General features: G+C 46.9%; 1 protein-coding gene across 1 annotated transcript in view; it reads right to left on the reverse strand.

The window, feature by feature from the left end:
• LOC140189163 (RAS guanyl-releasing protein 2) overlaps positions 1-11353 on the reverse strand; it is a 139817-nt gene extending 128464 nt beyond the window's left edge. Inside the window, exon 1 of the mRNA XM_072245860.1 lies at positions 11160-11353. The gene's annotated coding sequence lies outside the window, so the exon portion shown is untranslated. The remainder of the gene's footprint in view (positions 1-11159) is intronic.
• Between the last annotated feature and the right edge of the window lie 10900 nt (positions 11354-22253).

Here is a 22253-nt window from a genome sequence, read left to right on the forward strand (position 1 = left end):
CCGCATTCACTTGGATGTGAGGGTTTTACTTCTGTGGCCTAAAATCATGTGGGACTTTGTCAAATGTCACATCAAATATATTGCCCAGGTTCTGGCTACCACTGCGGAATACTCAGCCGAGTTTGTCAAGTATGACTTTCCCATGTAAGGTCCATTCAAGTGTCAAAGTTTGATTGATTTATTATCAATATACAAATATGTCACCGTATAGAACCCTGAGATTCATTTCATTGTGGGAAACTCAATGAATCCATAATGGAGTAATAACCACGGCCAAATCAACCAGTGTGCAAAAGGCGACAGACTCTGCAAATACAAAAGGAAAAAAGTAAGAATAATAACAAATAGGTAATAAATATCGAGGATGTGAGATGAAGAGGAGAGGAGGGAGGAGAAGGTGGCGGCGCAACCTAGCGCGCGCGGCCGTTCCGAATGAATATCGATTACGTGTAACTAGGATGCCGTGCACAATCCGGATTTGATGGGTACAGCCGTGAGGCGCGGCGGAACACCTGGAGAAACTTCTGAAATGCCCGCTTCGCTGCCGCTGCTACTGTGCGATCTGCGTGAGATGATGGGACTTTCGAGAGACTTTGACTGTGCCATGGTCTGTTCTTATCAAATTACGGTATTGCTTTGCACTGTTGTAACTATATGTTATAATTATGTGGTTTTTGTTTGTTTTAAGTGGGTTTGTCATTTGCTTTTGTGATATCATTCTGGAAAAACATTGTATCATTTCTTAATGCATGCATTACTAAATGACAATAAAAGGGAACTGCGTGTCCTCATAATCATAATCATAATAAGAGTCCTTGAAAGTGACTCCATAGTTTATTCAGTGATGGGCAAGTGAAGTTGAGTGCCCCTGATTAACTGCTGCTTTTTCCTGAAGGTTTACACTGCCCTGCTATATTTACCGTTTGCCACAGTGAAATTAACTCCACTGTACTTTCTTGCCTCCATTGCTACGTTACAATCACCCAGTTGTCTGACACTCTTCCTGTAGACGTTGAGGATTGACCACTGCCTTGTCAGCTCCTCCCTTGCTTCCCTTAATGCCTGTGAGGTGGTGAAGGGGAGGGAGAGTTAGGGAGATGGTGGGGCAATAGGTGGCTGCCGTTGAGAATAATTGCAGAAAAAACATGAGAGTCAGTTAAAGGCAGCGTGAACGTGATGGTTTGAAACTGGTGAGACCCCACTTGGAGTACTGTGTTCAGCTCCAGTCACCTCACTACAGGAAGGATGTTGATACTACAGACAGAGTGCACAGGAGATTTACAACGATGTTGCCTGGATTGGGGAGCATGCCCTATGAGAATACGCTGAGTGAACTCGGCCTTTTCTCCTTGGAGTGACAGAGGATGAGAGATGGCCTGATAGAGGTGCATAAGATGATGTGCAATTGATCGTGTGGATAGTCAGAGGCTTTCTCCCAGGGCTGAAATGGCTAGCACAAGGAAGCATAGTTTTAAGGTGCTTGGAAGTAGGTAACATAGACATAGAAAACATAGAAAATAGGTGCAGGAGTAGGCCATTCAACCCTTCGAGCCTGCACCGCTGATCATCCAACTCAGAACCCTGTACCTGCCTTCTCTCCATACCCCCGATCCCTTTAGCCACAAGGGCCATATCTAACTCCCTCTTAAATATAGCCAATGAACTGGCCTCAACTGTTTCCTGTGGCAGAGAATTCCACAGATTCACCACTCTCTGTGTGAAGAAGTTTTTCCTAATCTCAGTCCTAAAAGGCTTCGCGTTTATCCTCAAACTGTGACCCCTCATTCTGGACTTCCCCAACATCGGGAACAATCTTCCTGCATCTAGCCTGGCCAATCCCTTTAGGATTTTATACGTTTCAATCAGATCCCCCATCAATCCTCTAAATTCCAACGAGTACAAGCCCAGTTCATCCAGTCCTTCTTCACATGAAAGTCCTGCCATCCCAGGAATCAATCTGGTGAACCTTCTTTGTACTCCCTCCATGGCAAGGATGTTTTTCCTCAGATTAGGGGACCAAAACTGCACACAATACTCCAGGTGTGGTCTCACCAAGGCCTCGTACAACTGCAGTAGTACCACCCTGCTCCTGTACTCGAATCCTCTCGCTATAAATGCCAGCATACCATTCGCCTTTTTCACCGCCTGCTGTACCTGCATGCCCACTTTCAATGACTGGTGTATAATGACACCCAGGTCTCGTTGCACCTCCCCTTTTCCTAATCGGCCACCATTCAGATAATAATCTGTTTTCCTATTTTTGCCACCAAAGTGGATAACTTCACATTTATCCACATTAAATTGCATCTGCCATGAATTTGCCTACTCACCCAACCTATCCAAGTCACTCTGCATCCTCTTAGCATCCTCCTCACAGCTAACACTGCCGCCCAGCTTCGTGTCATCCGCAAACTTGGAGATGCTGCATTTAATTCCCTCATCCAAGTCATTAATATATATTGTAAACAACTGGGGTCCCAGCACTGAGCCTTGCGGTACCCCACTAGTCACCGCCTGCCATTCTGAAAAGGTCCCGCATATTCCCACTCTTTGCTTCCTGTCTGCTAACCAATTCTCTATCCACATCAATACCATACCCCCAATACCATGTGCTTTAAGTTTGCACACTAATCTCCTGTGTGGGACCTTGTCAAAAGCCTTTTGAAAATCCAAATATACCACATCCACTGGTTCTCCCCTATCCACTCTACTAGTTACATCCTCAAAAAATTCTATGAGATTCGTCAGACATGATTTTCCTTTCACAAATCCATGCTGACTTTGTCCAATGATTTCACCGCTTTCCAAATGTGCTGTTATCACATCTTTGATAACTGCCTCGAGCAGCTTCCCCACCACCGACATTAGGAGGGCGTAAGAAGGGCAAGTTTTTCACACAGAGAGTAGAATGCAATACCAGCGACAGTGATGGAGGCAGATACAATAGGGTCTTTTAAGATAGGTGAACGGAGCTTAGAAAAATAGTGGACTATGCGGTATGGAAATTCTAGGCAGTTTCTAGAGTAGGTTACATGGTAAGCACAACATTGTGGGCTGAAGGGCCTGTAATGTGTTGGAAATTTCTATGTTCTATGAAATCTCTCCTGTGTTGAAAGTCTATCATGATCCGAGAGAACTTTGAAGCAAGTTCTGCCATCAGTGACAAAGCATGGAAAGATTGTAACTACATATCTCAGCCTTAAGGAAGAAATGGCTGCCCTTAACTAAATGGAAGATGCTGCCAACTAGAGAGATTTCTGCAGCAGGATTCAGGAAAGCTCTCCAGTTAACACGAAGGTCATATGAGGGGGCAATTCTCTAATTCCTTTACCCATCACTTTTCAGTAGAGAAGACGCCCCACAGTACCAGTGGAATAGGGAATTATGTCTGTTGCATATCTCTATTAAATTTCCTCTCATTCTTCTATGTTCTAAGGAATATAGTCCTAACCTATTCAATCTTTTCTTATAACTCAGGTCCTCCAGACTCGGCCATATCCTTGTAAACTTTCTCTGCACTCTTTCAACTTCGTTTATAAAAAAAAAGAAAGATTCTTGTAGGTAGTTGACCAGAACTACACACCATACTCCAAAATAGGCCTCACCAATGTCTTATGCAACTTCCATAACATCCCATCTCCTGTACTCGGTATCCAAAATTTTTGTTATGATCTTATCCACCTGCGATACCACTCTCAATGAAGGTCCCAGGTCCCTTTGTTTCAGTGCCCTGCCATTCACTGTGTGAGACCAACACTGGTTGACCCCACCAAAGTGTAACACCTTGCACTTGTATGTATTAAATTTCACCTGTCATTTTTCAAACTATTTGTATTTCTTGAAGAACAGCCTTGATAATAGTGGGAGTAAATGGGGCTAATTCGACCAATACATATGTCACAGTGTTACAGTGACATAACCAACTCCTTTGTGACAGTGTCACAGTAGACTGTTACAGTGACATAACTGACACCTGTGTGACAACGCCACAGTGTTACAGTGACATAACCAGCACCTGTGTGACAGTGTCATATTGTTACAATAGACTGTTAGAACCAACAGTAGACTGTTAGACCCAGCACTTGTGTTCGGGTCACAGTGTTATCGTAGACTGTTACAGTGACATAAACAACACCTGTGTGACAGCATCACAGTGTTACAGTGTCATAACCAACACCGTGTGACAGCGTCACAGTGTTACAGTGACATAATCAACACCTGTGTGACAGCGTCACAGTGTTACAGTGTCATAACCAACACCGTGTGACAGCGTCAGTGTTACAGTGTCATAACCAACACCGTGTGACAGCGTCACAGTGTTACAGTGTCATAACCAACACTGTGTGACAGCGTCACAGTGTTACAGTGGACTGTTACAGTGACATAATCAACACCTGTGTGACAGCATCACAGTGTTACAGTGTCATAACCAACACCGTGTGACAGCGTCACAGTGTTACAGTGACATAACCAACACCTGTGTGACAGCGTCACAGTGTTACAGTGTCATAACCAACACCGTGTGACAGCGTCGCAGTGTTACAGTGTCATAACCAACACCGTGTGACAGCGTCACAGTGTTACAGTGTCATAACCAACACTGTGTGACAGCGTCACAGTGTTACAGTGGACTGTTACAGTGACATAATCAACACCTGTGTGACAGCATCACAGTGTTACAGTGTCATAACCAACACCGTGTGACAGCGTCACAGTGTTACAGTGTCATAACCAACACCGTGTGACAGCGTCACAGTGTTACAGTGACATAACCAACACCTGTGTGACAGCGTCACAGTGTTACAGTGTCATAACCAACACCGTGTGACAGCGTCACAGTGTTACAGTGTCATAACCAACACCGTGTGACAGCGTCACAGTGTTACAGTGACATAACCAACACCTGTGTGACAGCGTCACAGTGTTACAGTAGACTGTTACAGTGACATAAACTGAAGAGTGAATATTGGTCAGAGTAAAGCATTTGATGAAGTCCCTCATGCTAGACTGATCCAAAAGATTGAGACACAGGATCCACAATGCGCTGTCTTTGTCATAGGAGGATAGAGAGGTGTTATTGTAACAGAACCTTTGTGACTTTTGGCAGCTGGCTTGGTCATGGAAGACCGAGGCCATGGATGGAGGGGTGATATTGTGACTGTACATCCATGACCTGTGGTGATAACAGTGCTGGACCTCTGTTATTTGAATATGTTGGAATGAAATGTAGGTGGCTGAATTAGCTGGTCTGTCTTTGATTGGTGGGATGTGATACATCTCTACCAAAGGAATTGTAAGGCACTTGCTCCCTCCACTAGCCTTCAGGTTACTCTCGGCCCTCCGTAGCACCCCGATCACGGTCACATGAAACCGTAGGATCAGGTGGTGGATGGTCGCATCACAAGTCCTGGTTATGCGACCACTGACGCCAGGCAGACAGCCTCTGAAGGGTATTGATAATGGCTGGGGTCACCCGTCTGGTAAAGACACTGCCCAGAAGGCGGCAATGGCAAACCACTTCAGTAGAAATATTTGCCAAAAACAATCACGGTGAAGACCATAATCGCTCACGTCATATGACACGGCAAACAATGATGATGAATGTCTTTAAAGATGTGTAAGAGAGGTATGGACTGAACACAGTAAACTGGGACAAACTGCGTTGGCTGTACCAAATGGATAATGACCACCAGGGTTTATCACTCTCCGACTCCGTGTCTTCACCAACATTGGCAGAATTATGAACAGCAAGGAAGGATGTTAAGATACAGCAAGACGCAGACCGGCTGGAAATCAGAGTAGGACTTGGACAAGCTGGAAATCGGAGCAGGACACAGACTGGCTGGAAATTGGAGCAGGGCACGGACAGGCTGGAAATCAGAGAAGGTCACAGACCAGCTGGATCGGAGCAGCCAAATACAGCAGGATATGGACCAGCTGGAAATCGGAACAGATCACAAACCACCTGGAAATAGGAGCAGGGCACGAACTGGCTGGAAATCGGAACAGATCACAAACCGGCTGGAAATCGGAGCAGGGCACGGACCGGCTGGAAATCGGAACAGGTCACAGACCAACTGGAAATTGGAGCAGGGCACAGACCGGCTGGAAATCGGAACAGATCACAGACCAGCTGGAAATTGGAGCAGGGCACGGACCGGCTGGAAATCAGAGAAGGTCACAGACCAGCTGGATCGGAGCAGCCAAATACAGCAGGATATGGACCAGCTGGAAATCGGAGCAGGGCACAGACCGGCTGGAAATTGGAGCAGGACACGGACCAACTGGAAATCAGAACAGGGTATGGACCAGCTGGATCAGAACAGACAGATGGCAGATTGGGTTTAGAACATAGACCAGTACAGGTGTTTCAGCTCAACATTTTTATCTTTTTTTTCATTTGTGTGGAATAGTCCCTCCTGGTCCTTCGACCCACGCCTCTCAGCAGTACTCCGATTTAACCTTAGCCTAATCACTGACAATTTACAATGACCAATTAACATGCCAACCTGTACTTCTTTGGACTGTGGCAGGAAAGCAGAGCATCCAGAGGAAACCCATGCAATCATGGGGAGCACATGCATACTCCTTACAGACAGCGATGGCAATTTGGCATGTCAACAAATACACTCAAAAACTTCTATAGTTGTACTGTGGAAAGCATTCTGACAGGCTGCATCACTGCCTGGTCTGGAGGGGCTACTACACAGGACCGAAAGAAGCTGCAGAAGGTTGTAAATCTAGTCGGCTCCATCTTGGGCACTGGCCTACAAAGTACACAGGACATCTTTAGGGAACGGTGTCTCAGGAAGGCAGCGTCCATTATTAAGGACCTCCAGCACCCAGGGCATGCCCTTTTCTCACTGCTACCATCAGGTAGGAGGTACAGAAGCCTGAAAGCACACACTCAGCAATTCAGAAACAGCTTCTTCCCCTCTGCCATCCGATTCCTGAATGTAAATTGAAGCTTTGGACACTATCACACTTTTTTTTCAAATATACAGTATTTCTGTTTTTGCACGTTTAAAAAAAATCTATTCAATATACATAATTTATTTACTTGTTTTATTTTATTTATTATTTTTCTCTCTCTGCTAGATTATGCTTTGCATTGAACAGCTGCTGCTAAGTTAACAAGTTTCACGTCACATGCCCGTGATAATAAGCCTGATTCTGATTCTGAACCCCAGTTGCAGGTATCGTAAAGTGCTGTGCTACCATGCTGCCTATTCCATGCCTTTTCACCTATTCCCAATCAATCTAACCCTTCTCTCCCACACAACCATCTATTTTCTATCATCCATGTGCCTATCTAAGAGTCTTTTAAATGTCCCCAATATATCTGCCTCTACCACATGTGACAGTGCATTCCACACACACATCACTCTGTGTGTAAGGACCTACCTCTGACACCACCCCTAAACTTTCCTCCAATCACCTTAAAATTAAGCCCTTTCCTATTAGCCATTTCCACTCTGGGGAATGAGTCTCTGGCTGCCCATTTGATCTAATGCCTCTTATCACCTTGTGGAGCTCTATCAAGTCACCTCTCATCCTCCTTCACTCCAAAGAGACAGCTGAGGTCACTTTGGGACGTTAAATAGAAAAGGGAAGTTAACAATACATGGCTGGATGCTTGGGAACATTAATGCAAGAGGGACCCCAGAGTGTAGGTCTGCAACTTTGTGAAAGAGGCGAGGGTGTAAGAGGCTTTGTGAAAGTGGATACGGTGACAGTAAAGACATATGGCAGGTCACCCTTCAGCAGCTGGGGTGCTGCGTATAGAAGTCAGCAAGTCATGTTGCAGCCGTACAAATGACTGGAGAGAGGGCATTTGTGTAATTCTGGCCGCCCCATTATGGAAGCTCTGCAGAGGTTCATCAGGGTGCTGCCCAGATGTCAGAGAGTTCTCTGGAGTGACCTGACTGAAACATGGTAGAGTTGAGCCTTCCTCCCAGGACGGAAATATCAAATTTAAGTTATCAGGGAAAAGTTTAAAGAATATGAACATGGCAAGTTTTTATGCACACACACATGTTCATGGGTACCTGGACCTCGCTGTCAGGAAAAGTGTAGAAAGCAGATCTGATAACAGCACTTAAGAAGCAGTTAGACAAATATGTGCTCAGGCAGTGAATGGAGGAAGACTATATGACCATAACACATAGGAGCAGAAGTAGCTCATTTGGTCCATTGTTGAATACCCCACTATTTTCTAAACAGGGAGAAAATCACAAAATCTGAGATGCAAAGGGACTTGGAGCTCCTTGTGCAGAACATCCTAAAGCTTAGCTTGCAGGTTGAGTCAGTGGTGAGGAAGGCAAATGCAATGTTAGCATTCATATCAAGAGGTCTAGAATACAGGAGCAGGGATGCAATGCTGAGGCTTTATAAGGCACTGGTGAGGCCTCACCTTGAGTATCGTGAACAGTTATGGGTTGCTCATCTAAGAAAAGATGTGCTGGCATTGGAGAGGGTCCAGAGGAGGTTCACAAGGATGATTCTGGGAATGAAAGGGTTATCATATGAGGAATATTTGAATGCTCTGGGCCTGTATTTGCTGGAATTTAGAATGATGAGGTGGGGGAATCTCATTGAAACCTTTCTAATATTGAAAGGCATAGACAGATTAGATGTGGAAAGGATGTTTCCCATGGTGGGGGAGTCTAGGGCAAGAGGGCACAGCCTCAGGGTAGAGGGGGAACCATTTAAAACAGAGATGCAGAGAAATTTCTTTAGCCAGAGGTTGGTGAATTTGTGGAATTTATTACTACAGGCAGGTTGTTAGATGTATTTAAGGTGGAGATTGACGGGTTCTTAGAAACATAGAAATATAGAAAATAGGTGCAGGAGTAGGCCATTCAACCCTTCGAGCCTGCACCGCTGATCATCCAACTCAGAACCCTGTACCTGCCTTCTCTCCATACCCCCGATCCCTTTAGCCACAAGGGCCATATCTAACTCCCTCTTAAATATAGCCAATGAACTGGCCTCAACTGTTTCCTGTGGCAGAGAATTCCACAGATTCACCACTCTCTGTGTGAAGAAGTTTTTCCTCATCTCGGTCCTAAAAGGCTTCCCCTTTATCCTCAAACTGTGACCCCTCGTTCTGGATTTCCCCAACATCGGGAACAATCTTCCTGCATCAGGCCTGTCTAATCCCTTTAGAATTTTATACGTTTCAATCAGATCCCCCTCAATCTTCTAAATTCCAGCGAGTACCAGCCTAGTCGATCCAGTCTTTCATCATATGAAAGTCCTGCCATCCCAGGAATCAATCTGGCGAACCTTCTTTGTACTCCTTCTATGGCAAGGATGTCTTTCCTCAGATTAAGGGACCAAAACTGCACACAATACTCCAGGTGTGGTCTCCCCAAGGCCTTGTACAACTGCAGTAGTACTTCCCTGCTCCTGTACTCGAATCCTCTTGCTACTGATTGGCCATGGCATCAAAGCTTACAGGGAAAAGGCCAGGGTGTGGGGATGATAGGGGGAAAAAAGGATGAGCCACAATTGAATGGCGGAGCAGACTCGATGGCCTAATTCTGTTCTTTTATCTTATGGTCTTATGGACTTGGCCTTCACAGCTGTCCATGGCAACCAGTTCCACAGATTTACCACTCTCTGACTAAAGAAATTCCTTCTCATCTCCATTTTAAACTGGCTTCCTTCTACTCTTGGTCCTAGATTCCAGCACCATAGGAAACATCCTCTCCACCTCCACTCTATCTAGTGCTTTCAGTATTTGATAGGCTTCAATGAGATTTCACCCATCATTCTTCTGAACACCACAGTGGGCACTTCTATGTCCTATACCAGGCAAAATTCAATAATGCTGTCACTAGATCATTAATGTGCAGAGGACCTCAGTTTACATCTCATCTGAGCCTCTGTCAGTGCCAGCTTTCAGTTGGTACACCATACCAGTGGCTGGGTTGTTTCCTGTGTAACCCCAGTGCAGGACCATGGGAAGGATGGACAAGTGTTATGTGGAGCTTGTGAATGCTTTCATTAGCTTGCAGACATCATGAATGGAGAGACTACTCAGCCCTTTTTAAATAATGCTCTCTTCACAGCAAAGTCAAACTGCTTTGCAAATGCAAGGCCTTAGTTCTCTCACACTGAATAACCACATCCTGATTAACAAATACTTTTATATTTTCTTTTGCTATGTGCCGTTGTTTGAGCCCAGAGCGTCTTTGAATCTTTTGCTCGACCACTGATCTGTTGCCCCTGAGTGTGGGGAGAAGGAAGCGACATCAGCTGGAGTGTGTGAGTCGCCCCCGGAGATAGAGCTCTGAGACCCAGGGTCACATCGCTGTGTGGTGGACAGGTACTTGATTAGGTCGCTATTATGGGAGTTTTCGGTTCAAGAACTGGCTACCACCAGCTCTTCATTACAACAGTCACCTCACTACATAAATCACTGAGAAGTGGATTTCTTTGAAATTTCCCGAGATCCTGAATTACGATACAGAAACACAAGTCATAGCTTATGCGAACTAGTCCACACCGACCAGGATGCCCACCCAGATAGCCCCATTGACATGCGGTTACTCCCTACCCCTCTCAATCTTCCCTCTCCACGTGATTATCAAAATGTCTTTTAAATGTTAATACACCTGCCTTAGCCACTTCCTCTGGCAGCTCCTGCCATATGCGGACCATCCCCTGGGGAAGAAGCTGCATCACGGGTCCCTTTCTAACTCTTACCCTTCTCACCTTAAAACTTGTGCCCGCTAGTTTTTGTTCGCCTTCCCTGGGAAAAGCCTGCATGTGCCTTCACCTTCTGGGTAGCCCTCAAGGTTTGGTACATTTCTATAAAGTCACTGGATTCAGAAGAATAATGCCCTAGCCTGCCCAAGCTCTCTCTGCAACTCAGTCCTGTCAACACCTTACTAAATCTCTCTGCATTTATTCTAGTTCAATGGTGTCCTCCCTATAACAGGGCAGCCAAACCGGTACACAGTACTCTCGGCGTGGTCTCACTGCAGCATAACATCCCAACTCGAAATGCCCCGAAAGATGAAGGCCTTACACAAGACTGTCAAAAATATTTTTAAACAAAATATTGAAAAAACAGTAAGCCAGAATCCACCAGTTAACCAAACGCATTGCAGTAACATTGGTTGGATTGTAAGCGGACGCAGTAGTCTTACCCCAGGAGTAAAATTGATTGATTCCAGGCATGAGAGCTTCCCATAACCTCAGTAAAAGTTTTCCGACAGAAATTGCTACTGGATAAATGTGGATCCGGCTCAGTATCGTTGACTTGTGGTGATATATCCAAGACCTTGCCGATTCCACTTGCACTCTCAGTGATGGCTTCTGTCAACTCAAATCGTTCCGAAAAAACACTTCATCATCCCCGGTCTTTGTACAGCCTCTTAAAAGGGCAACGTCAGTCAAAGTTGTGGGGCCAGTTATTGAACTGGCTTCACTCCAAACGCCTACTCTTCTCTGGTCCACAACAGATAGCACGCCAAGTCTCACTTTGTATATAAGGATATACATAAATTTTATTAACAAACAACTGAATCCCACTTCAGGAGCAGAACACAACAGCGAAAAGCTGTCTGACTTCTGTCAAACGGAAGCCGAGGAAATATTAAAGTGAGGTGTGCAGATTTATCACCACTGCATTATGCAGGAGTGTGGGGTGTATCAGTGTCACAGTGAGGGGTGTGGGGTGTGTCAGTGTCACAGTGAGGGGTGTGGGGTGTGTCAGTGTCACAGTGAGGGGTGAGGGGTCTATCAGTGTCACAGTGAGGGGTGTGGGGTGTGTTGGTGTTACAGTGAGGGGTGTGGGGTGTATCAGTGTCACAGTGAGGGGTGTGGGGTGTGCCAGTGTCACAGTGAGGGGTGAGGGGTGTGTCAGTGTCCAGACAGGGTGTGGGATATGTCAGTGTCACAGTGAGGGGTGTGGGGTGTGTCGGTGTCACAGTGAGGGGTGTGGGGTGTGTTGGGTGTCACAGTGAGGGGTGTGGGGTGTGTCAGTGTCACAGTGAGGCATGTGGGTTGTGTCAGTGTCACAGTGAGGGATGTGGGGTGTGTCGGTGTTACAGTGAGGGGTGTGGGGAGTGTCAGTGTCACAGTGAGGGGTGTGGGGTGTGTCGGTGTCACGGTGAGGGGTGTGGGGTGTGGCGTGTGTCAGTGTCACAGTGAGGGGTGTGGGGTGTGTCAGTGTTACAGTGAGGGGTGTGGGGTGTGTTGGGTGTCACAGTGAGGGGTATGGGGTGTGTCGGTGTAACAGTGAGGGGTGTGGGGTGTGTCAGTGTTACAGTGAGGGGTGTGGGGTGTGTCGGTGTCACAGTGAGGAGTGTGGGTTGTGTCGTTGTTACAGTGAGGGGTGTGGGGTGTATCAGTGTCACAGTGAGGGGTGTGGGGTGTATCAGTGTCACAGTGAGGGGTGTGGGGTGTGTCGTTGACACAGTGAGGGATGTGGGGTGTATCAGTGACACAGTGAGGGGTGTGGGGTGTGTCAGTGTCACAGTGTGGGGTGTGGGGTGTGTCAGTGTCACAGTGAGTGGTGTGGGGTGTGTCGGTGTCACAGTGAGGAGTGTGGGATGTGTCAGTGTCTCAGTGAGGGTTGTGGGGTGTGTCGTTGTTACAGTGAGGGTGTGGGGTGTGTCAGTGACACAGTGAGGGGTGTGGGGTGTGTCGGTGTCACAGTGAGGGGTGAGGGGTGTGTCAGTGTCACAGTGAGGGATGTGGGGTGTGTCAGTGTCACAGTGAGGGGTGTGGGGTGTGTTGGGTGTCACAGTGAGTGGTGTGGGGTGTGTCAGTGTCACAGTGAGACATGTGGGGTGTGTCGGTATCACAGTGAGGGGTGTGGGGTGTGTCGGTGTCACAGTGAGGGGTGTGGGGTGTGTCAGTGCTACAGTGAGGGGTGTGGGGTGTGTCGGTGTCACGGTGAGGGGTATGGGGTGCGGGGTGTGTCAGTGTCACAGTGAGGGTGTGGGGTGTATCAGTGTCACAGTGAGGGGTGCGGGGTGTGTCAGTGTCACAGTGAGGGGTGTGGGGTGTGTCGTTGATACAGTGAGGGTTGAGGGGTTTGTCAGTGTCACGGTGAGGGGTGTGGGGTGTGTCGGTGTCACAGTGAGGGGTGTGGGGTGTGTCAGTGTCACAGTGTGGGGTGTGGGGTGTGTCGGTGTCACAGTGAGGGGTGTGGGGTGTATCAGTGTCACAGTGAGGGGTGAGGGGTGTGTCGGTGTCACAGTGAGGGGTGTGGGGTGTGTCGTTGTTACAGTGAGGGGTGTGGGGTGTGTCAGTGTCACAGTGTGGGGTGTGGGGTGTGTCGGTGTCACAGTGAGGGTTGAGGGGTGTGTCAGTGACACAGTGAGGGGTGTGGGGTGTGTCAGTGTCACAGTGAGGGTTGTGGGGTGTGTCGGTGTCACAGTGAGGGGTGCGGGGTGTGTCAGTGTCACAGTGAGGGGTGTGGGGAGTGTCAGTGTCACAGTGAGGGGTGTGGGGTGTGTCGGTGTCACAGTGAGGAGTGTGGGGTTGGTCGGTGTCACAGTGAGGGATATGGGGTGTGTCGGTGTCACAGTGAGAGTGTGGGGTGTGTCGGTGTCACAGTGAGGGGTGTGAGGTGTGTCGGTGTCACAGTGAGGGTTGTGGGGTGAGTCGTTGTTACAGTGAGGGTGTGAGGTGTGTCAGTGTCACAGTGAGGGGTGTGGGGTGTGTCAGTGTCACAGTGAGGGGTGTGGGGTGTGTCGTTGTTACAGTGAGGGGATGTGGGGTGAGTCGTTGTTACAGTGAGGGGTGTGGGGTGTGTCAGTGTCACAGTGAGGGATGTGGGGTGTGTTGGGTGTCACAGTGAGGGGTGTGGGGTGTGTCAGTGTCACAGTGAGGAGTGTGGGGTGTATCAGTGTCACAGTGAGAGGTGTGGGGTGCATCAGTGACACAGTGAGGGGTGTGGGGTGTGTCAGTGTCACAGTGAGGGGTGTGGGGTGTGTCAGTATCACAGTGAGGGGTGTGGGGTGTGTCGGTGTCACAGTGAGTGGTGTGGGGTGTGTCAGTGTCACAGTGAGGGGTGTGGGGTGTGTCGTTGTTACAGTGAGGGGGTGTGGGGTGAGTCGTTATTACAGTGAGTGGTGTGGGGTGTGTTGGTGTCACAGTGAGGGATGTGGGGTGTGTTGGGTGTCACAGTGAGGGGTGTGAGGTGTGTCAGTGTCACAGTGAGGAGTGTGGGGTGTGTCAGTGTCACAGTGAGGGGTGTGGGGTGAGTCGTTGTTACAGTGAGTGGTGTTGGTGTGTCAGTGTCACAGTGAGGGGTGTGGGGTGAATCGTTGTTACAGTGAGTGGTGTGGGGTGTGTCAGTGTCACAGTGAGGGGTGTGGGGTGTGTCGGTGTCACAGTGAGGGGTGTGGGGTGAGTCGTTGTTACAGTGAGTGGTGTTGGTGTGTCAGTGTCACAGTGAGGGGTGTGGGGTGAATCGTTACAGTGAGGGGTGTGGGTGTGTCAGTGTCACAGTGTGGAGTGTGGGTTGTGTTAGTGTTACAGTGAGGGGTGTGGGGTTTGTCAGTGTCACGGTGAGGGGTGTGGGGTGTGTCGGTGTCACAGTGAGGGGTGTGGGGCGGGTCGTTTTACTGAGGGATATGGGGTGCGTCGCTGTTACAGTGAATGACAATTTACGCTGACGTTCTGGATTTTACACATTTTCCCTGTGATCCTGAAGGTTTTGCCGTGGATGCTCTTGTTTCCTGTGTACGTCAAATACATCCAGATCGTTAGGTTCAAAGTTCAAAGTAAAATTATTCTTTCTGTTCATTTATGTCACCACGTACAATCCTGAGATTCTTTTTGCCGTAGGTATGCACTATAAATCCAATAAACTGAATACAATCAGTGAAAGACCGCACAAGCAAGGTGGTCAATCCGTGAGCAAAAGGCAACAATCTGTGCAAATACAAAGCGAAAGAAGAAATAATATTATTATTATCATTATCCTTAGCAAATGAGTGCGCTGGCTATGCCCGTAGTTCAGGTTTTACCTGCTCGAGCTATGAAAAATAAATAATAATCATATCCTAATTGTAATGTATACATTTGGTATTATCCCAAAGTCAGTATAAAACAGCACTAAACTACTAGACATATCTAGCAATATCTATGTAAACCTCCAGGGAGCCACAATACTAACATCACTAGAAAAGTTGAGAAATGACTGTGCTTGGCTATGCCCGTACCTCAAGTTTTACCAGCTTGAGCCGAGAAAAATAATACAACAATAATAATATTTATTTTTTAATTACAAATATTTTATGAAGAATATATTACAGTGTGATAAAGGGAAAACTTTCAACAGTATTTACTTCAAAGCTGAAGGAAATCTGCCAAACTGTGCTCAGTAGTGAAAATATAACAAAGGAAATGTTGACCATACTCTTTTCCATGAATGCTGCCTGGCCTGCTGGGTTCCTCCAGTGTTTTGCATGGGTAACAAAGGCAATTAGTGTATCTTTTGGCATAATAACCTGGTCCGAAACCAATCTGGAAAATTTACAAAGAAAAATAAGAATTGTAATGACAAATTTAGAAAACACTATGTACCCTCAAATACACTGAGTTTACCGCTGCCTAGGACAGAAGGAGGAAGAGGATTAACAGACATAAAAAATTTACACAGTAGTCAGATAAAACTTGTCCGGATATATTTTCATCAACAAAAACAGGGCTCAGCACTCCATGCAAGCGTGTGCAATTCTGATAAGAGGTACACGCCACTAAACTTAAAATGAAAGCACAACCCAGAAAAATGTAGAAATTATCACTGTTGAAGAAAAAGTTAGCCAATGGAAGAGCAGATCCTCCGTGGAAGAAACCCCACAGTCTGAGCAGACTAGGTGTCTACAAGCAAGCCAAATGTCTGGCTCAGAGTTGGAGACATCTTCCCAGAAGTAGAAGGACTTCTTGTGGCAATACAGGATCAGGCTTTTAGTGCAAAAATACCTGAAATTCATAATAAAAGACCAACAAATTCAAGGTGATAAATGCAGAAAATGCCAAGAAAAAACAGAAACAATCCAACACATTACAGCAGTAATTTAGCTCAATCTGATCGCTTACACTGGGAGAATCAAGAGGCAAATATCATTCACCAAAATCTTGCTTTAATAAATACAAACGCATAAAGGAAACCGTATCTTACTACAAGTACAACCCTGATCCAATCTTATTATATATTATCTAATGATCAGACAGATCTTGGGGTCCGAGTCCATAGGACACTCAAAGCAGCTGCGCAGGTTGACTCTGTGGTTAAGAAGGCGTACGGTGTATTGGCCTTCATCAATCGTGGGATTGAGTTCAGAAGCCAAGAAGTAATGTTGCAGCCATATAGGAGCCTGCTCAGACCTCATTGGAGTACTGTGCTCAGTTCTGGTCGCCTCACTACAGGAAGGATGTGGAAACCATAGAAATGGTGCAGAGGAGATTTACAAGGATGTTGCCTGGATTAAGAGCATGCCTTATGAGAAGAGGCTGAGTGAGTTTGGTCTTTTCTCATTGGAGTGACGGAGGATGAGAGGTGACCTGATAGAGGTGTATAAGATGATAAGACGCATTGATCGTGTGGACAATCAGAGGCTTTTTCCCAGGGCTGAAATGGCTAACACGAGAGGGCACAGTTTTAGGGTGCTTGGAAGTAGGTACAGAGGAGATGTCAGGGGGAAGCTTTTTTACGCAGAGTTTGGTGAGTGTGTGGAATGGGCTGCTGACGACTGTGCTGGAGGTGGATACAATAGGGTCTTTTAAGAGGCTCCTGGATAGGTACATGGAGCTTAGAGGGCTATGGGTATTTTCTAAAGTAAGTACATGTTTGGCACAGCATTGTGGTCTGAAGGGCCTGTATTGTGCTGTAGGTTTTCTACGTTTCGATGTTTCTATCAATCCGTTATTAGAGATGGGACAATCCAGAATAACCATCCAGATATAATAATGCAGGAAAAAAAAAGCAAGAGCCACTTACTTCACAAGTATAGCCATTCCAAACACATATAACCTACAGGAATCAATATGTGAAAACACCAGAAATGTGCTGAATTCAAAGAGGAAATTGAAAGACTATAGAACATGAACAAGGTATATCCCAACAGCAATATCTTAAACTGGTATTGTCCCAAGGTCACTGCACAATAGCATTAAATAATTGTGCTTACACTGCAATATTTATGTAAATTCCAGGAAGGCACAATAGAATACTCTAAAAGTTCCTAACAACTGAGAGATAGGGTTGTAAAGAGAGCTTTTGGTACATTGGCCTTTATTAATCGAAGTAATGAATATAAGAGCTGGAATGTTATGATGAGGTTGTATAAGGCATTGGTGAGGCCGAATCTGGAGTATTGTGTTCAGTTTTGGTCACCAAATTACAGGAAGGATATAAATAAATTTGAAAGAGTGCAGAGAAGGTTTACAAGGTTGTTGCTGGGACTTGAGAAACTCAGTTACAGAGAAAGGTTAAATAGTTTAGGACTTTATTCCCTGGAGCGTAGAAGAATGAGGGGAGATTTGATAGAGGTATATAAAATTATGCTGGGTATAGATAGAGTGAATGCAAGCAGGCTTTTACCACTGAGGCAAGGGGAGAAAAAAACCAGAGGACATGGGTTAAGGGTGAGGGGGGAAAAGTTTAAAGGGAACATTGGGGGGGCTTCTTCACACAGAGAGTGGTGGGAGTATGGAACGAGCTGCCAGACGAGGTGGTAAATGCGGGTTCTTTTTTAACATTTAAGAATAAATTGGACAGATACATGGATGGGAGGTGTATGGAGGGATATGGTCCGTGTGCAGGTCAGTGGGACTAGTCAGAAAATGGTTCGGCACAGCCAAGAAGGACCAAAAGGCCTGTTTCTGTGCTGTAGTTTCTATGGTTCTATGGTTCTATGGTAAATGAGTGTCTACAAGCCTGAGCTGAGTAAAACATAATAAATAAGCAATAAATAGAGGACATGAGATGAAGAGTCCTTGTAAAAGTGAATCCATAGGTTGTGCGAACAGTAATGGGGCAAGTGAATTTGAGTGAAATTATTCCCACTGGTTCAATAGCCTAGTGGTTGAGAGGTAATAACTGTCCCTCAACCTAGTGGTGTAGGTCCTGTACCTTCTTCCTGATGGGGAGGGCTTTACCTGTGATGGACTGGGCCATATCCATTACTTTCTGTAGGATTTTCCATTCAAGGGCTTTGGTGTTTCATACTAAGCTATGATGCAGCAAGTCAATATACTCTCCACCACACATATATAGGAGTTAGTCAAAGCTTTAGACGTCATCCTGAATCTTCACAAATTCCCAAGGAAGCAGAGAAATGATAACATCAAGGATTTTAAAATTGCTAACCCACTCTACCTCTGATCCTCCAATGAGAACCTTTGATTTCCTCCTCCTGAAGTCAATAATCAGCTCTTTGGTCTTGCTGACATTGAGTGAGAGGTTGGTGCTGGGGCTCCAGGCAGCCAGATTTTCAATCTCCCTCCTATATGCTGATTTATCACCACCCAGATTTGGCCTATGATTGTGGTGCTGTCAGCAAACTTAAATATGGCATCAGAGATGTGCTTATCTTCACAGTCATATGTGCACAGCGAGTAGAACGGGGACTAAGCACACTGCCTCGTGGTGAACCTGTGATGATGGAATCAGAATCAGATTTACTATCACCAGCACGTGACATGAAATGTGTTAACTTTGCAGCAGCTGTTCAATGTAATATATAATCTAGCAGAGAGAGAAATAATAAATAAATAAAATAAAACATAATAAAAAATAAACAAGTAAATCAATTATGTATATTGAATAGATTTGAAAAATGTGCAAAAACAGAAATACTGTATATTAAAAAAAGTGAAATGGTGTCCAAAGCTTCAATGTCCATTTAGGAATCGGATGGCAGAGGGGAAGAAGCTGTTCCTGAATCGCTGAGTGTGTGCCTTCAGGCTTCTGTACCTCCTACCTGATGGTAACAGTGAGAAAAGGGCATGTCCTGGGTGCTGGAGGTCCTTAATAATGGATGCTGCCTTTCTCAGACATCTCTCCCTGAAGATGTCCTGAGTACTTTGTAGGTTAGTACCTAAGATGGAGCTGACTAGATTTACAACCTTCTGTAGCTTCTTTCGGTCCTGTGCAGTAGCCCCTCCATACCAGACAGTGATGCAGCCTGTCAGAATGCTCTCCATGGTACATCTATAGAAATTTTTGAGTGCATTTGTTGACATGCCAAATCTCTTCAAACTCCTAATGAAGTATAGCTGCTGTCTTGCCTTCTTTATAACTATATCGATATGTTGGGAACAGATTAGATCCTCAGAAACCTTGACACCCAGGAACTTGAAGCTGCTCACTCTGTCCACTTCTGATCCCTCTATGACAATTACATAAGAACATAAGAAATAGGAGCAGGAGTCACCCATCGAGCCTGCCCCTCCATTTAATAATATCTTGGCTGATCTGTCCGTAAACTCAGCTCCACCTACCTGCCTTTTCCCCATAACCCTTAATTCCCTTACTATCTAAAAACCTATCTAACTGCATCTTAAAGTGAAAAAGTCTCAACTGCTTCCCTGGGCAGAGAATTCCACAAATTCACCACTCTCTGGGAAAAACAGTTTCTCCTCATCTCCATCCTAAATCTTCTCCCCTGAATCTTGAGGCAATGTCCCCTAGTTCTAGTCTCACCTACCAATGGAAACAACTTTCCTACTTCTACCTTATCTATCCCTGTCAAAATGTTGTATGTTTCAGAAGATCCCCTCTCATTCTTCTGAATTCCAGAGGATATAGTCCCAGGCGACTCAATGTTGCCTCAAAAGTTAACCCCTTTATCCCTGGAATCAACCTGGTGAACCTCCTCTGCACGGTCTCCAAAGCCAGTATATCCTTCCTCAAGTATGGAGACCAGAACTGCACACAGTACTCCAGATGCGGCCTCACCAGTACCCTGGACAGTTGCAGCATGACCTCCCTGCTCTTGAATTCAATCCCTTTAACAATGAAGGACAACATTCTGCTTGCCTTCTTAATAACCTGTTGTACCTGCAAGCCAAATTTTTGCGATTCATGCACAAGCACTCCTAAGTCACTCTACACAACAGCATGCTGCAATCTTTCACCATTTAAATAATAATCTGCTCTTCTATTATTCCTTCCAAAGTGGATGATCTCTTATTTACCAACATTGTATTCCATCTGCCAGACCTTGGCCCATTCACTTAACCTATCTATATCCCTCTGCAGACTCTCCACATCCTCTGTACAATTTGCTTTTCCACTCAGTTTAGTGTCATCAGCCAACTTTGCTACACTACACTCTGTCCCCTCTGCCATGTAAATAGTAAACAGCTGTGGGCCCAGCACCCCACTCACCACTGACTGCTAACCAGAGAAGCACCCATTTATACCAACTCTCTGCCTTCTATTGGTTAACCAATCCACTACCCATGCCAATACACTTCTTCCGACTCCATGCATCTATATCTTAATAATAAGTCTTTTGTGCGGCACCTTATCGAACGCCTTCTGGAAATCTAAGTATATGACATCCACTTGTTCCCCTCTATCCAATGCACTCATTATGTCCTCAAGGAACTCCAGACTGGTATGTGCTCTTTCTCCTTACCCCTCCTGAAGTCCACAATCAGCTCTTTCATCTTACTGACGTTGAGTGCCAGGTTGTTGCTGTGGCACCATTCCACTAGTTGGCATATTTCACTCCTGTACGCCCTCTCATCACCACCTGAGATTCTACCAACAATGGTTGTATCATCAGCAAATTTATAGATGGCATTTGAGCCACACAGTCATGTGTATGTACGGGGTCTTTTTTTTGTATGTTAAATTTAAAATGGCTTCTTTGTTATGTTATACTGGGGAATGCTTCTATGTTATGTTAAATGCTGAGAAAGTCTCGAGCTAGACATTTGCTTGGGTTAATACAGACAGCAGGGTGCTATTAGCCATTGGGTGGTCATGTATCGTTTAGTTTTCGGATGACAATGCTGTGTCATAGAACTGTGGATGGAGTTTTGGCGGGGAGTCGGAGGAGAGACGAGGAGGACGGTGGACGGGGTTTTTGGCGGGGAGTTGGACGAGAGACGGGGAGGACGGAGGAGAGACGGGGAGTTGGAGGACAGATGGGGAGGACGGTGGATGGGGTTCTTGATGGGGAGTCAGGGGAGAGATGGGGAGTCGGAGGAGAGACGAGGAGGACGGTGGACGGGGTTTTTGGCGGGGAGTCAGAGGAGAGACGAGGAGTTGGAGGAGAGATGGGGAGTCGGAGGAGAGTCGGGGGATCAGATGAGAGATGGGGAGTCGGTGGAGAGATGGGGTGTCGGGGGAGAGACAGGGAGTCGGAGGAGAGTCGGGGGATCGGATGAGAGATGGGGAGTCGGTGGAGAGATGGGGTGTCGGGGGAGAGACAGGGAGTCGGAGGAGAGACGGGGAGACGGAGGAGAGACGGGGGTCGGGGGAGAGATGGGGAGTCGGAGGAGAGACGGGGGGGTCGGAGGAGAGATGGGGGTCGGGGGAGAGACGGGGAGTCGGAGGAGAGACGGGGGGTCGGTGGAGAGACGGGGGTCGGGGGAGAGACGGGGAGTCAGAGGAGAGACGAGGAGGATGGCGGACGGTGGAGAGACAGGGAGTCGGAGGAGAGACAGGGAGTCGGAGGAGGGACAGGGAGTCAGAGGAGAGATGGGGAGGACGGCAGAGAGACGAGGAGTCGGAGGAGAGATGGGGAGTCGGAGGAGAGACGGGGAGGACGGTGGAGAGACGGGGAGCCAGTGGAGAGACGGGGAGTCGGAGAAGAGACGGGGAGTCAGAGGAGAGACGGGGAGTCGGAGGAGAGACGGGGAGTCGGAGGAGAGACGAGGAGGACGGTGGACGGGGTTTTTGGCGGGGAGTTGGACGAGAGACGGGGAGGACGGAGGAGAGACGGGGAGTTGGAGGACAGATGGGGAGGACGGTGGATGGGGTTCTTGATGGGGAGTCAGGGGAGAGATGGGGAGTCGGAGGAGAGACGAGGAGGACGGTGGACGGGGTTTTTGGCGGGGAGTCAGAGGAGAGACGAGGAGTTGGAGGAGAGATGGGGAGTCGGAGGAGAGTCGGGGGATCAGATGAGAGATGGGGAGTCGGTGGAGAGATGGGGTGTCGGGGGAGAGACAGGGAGTCGGAGGAGAGTCGGGGGATCGGATGAGAGATGGGGAGTCGGTGGAGAGATGGGGTGTCGGGGGAGAGACAGGGAGTCGGAGGAGAGACG

The sequence above is a fragment of the Mobula birostris genome, chromosome 28 (genome assembly GCF_030028105.1).
Source record: "Mobula birostris isolate sMobBir1 chromosome 28, sMobBir1.hap1, whole genome shotgun sequence".
NCBI lineage: Eukaryota > Metazoa > Chordata > Chondrichthyes > Myliobatiformes > Myliobatidae > Mobula > Mobula birostris.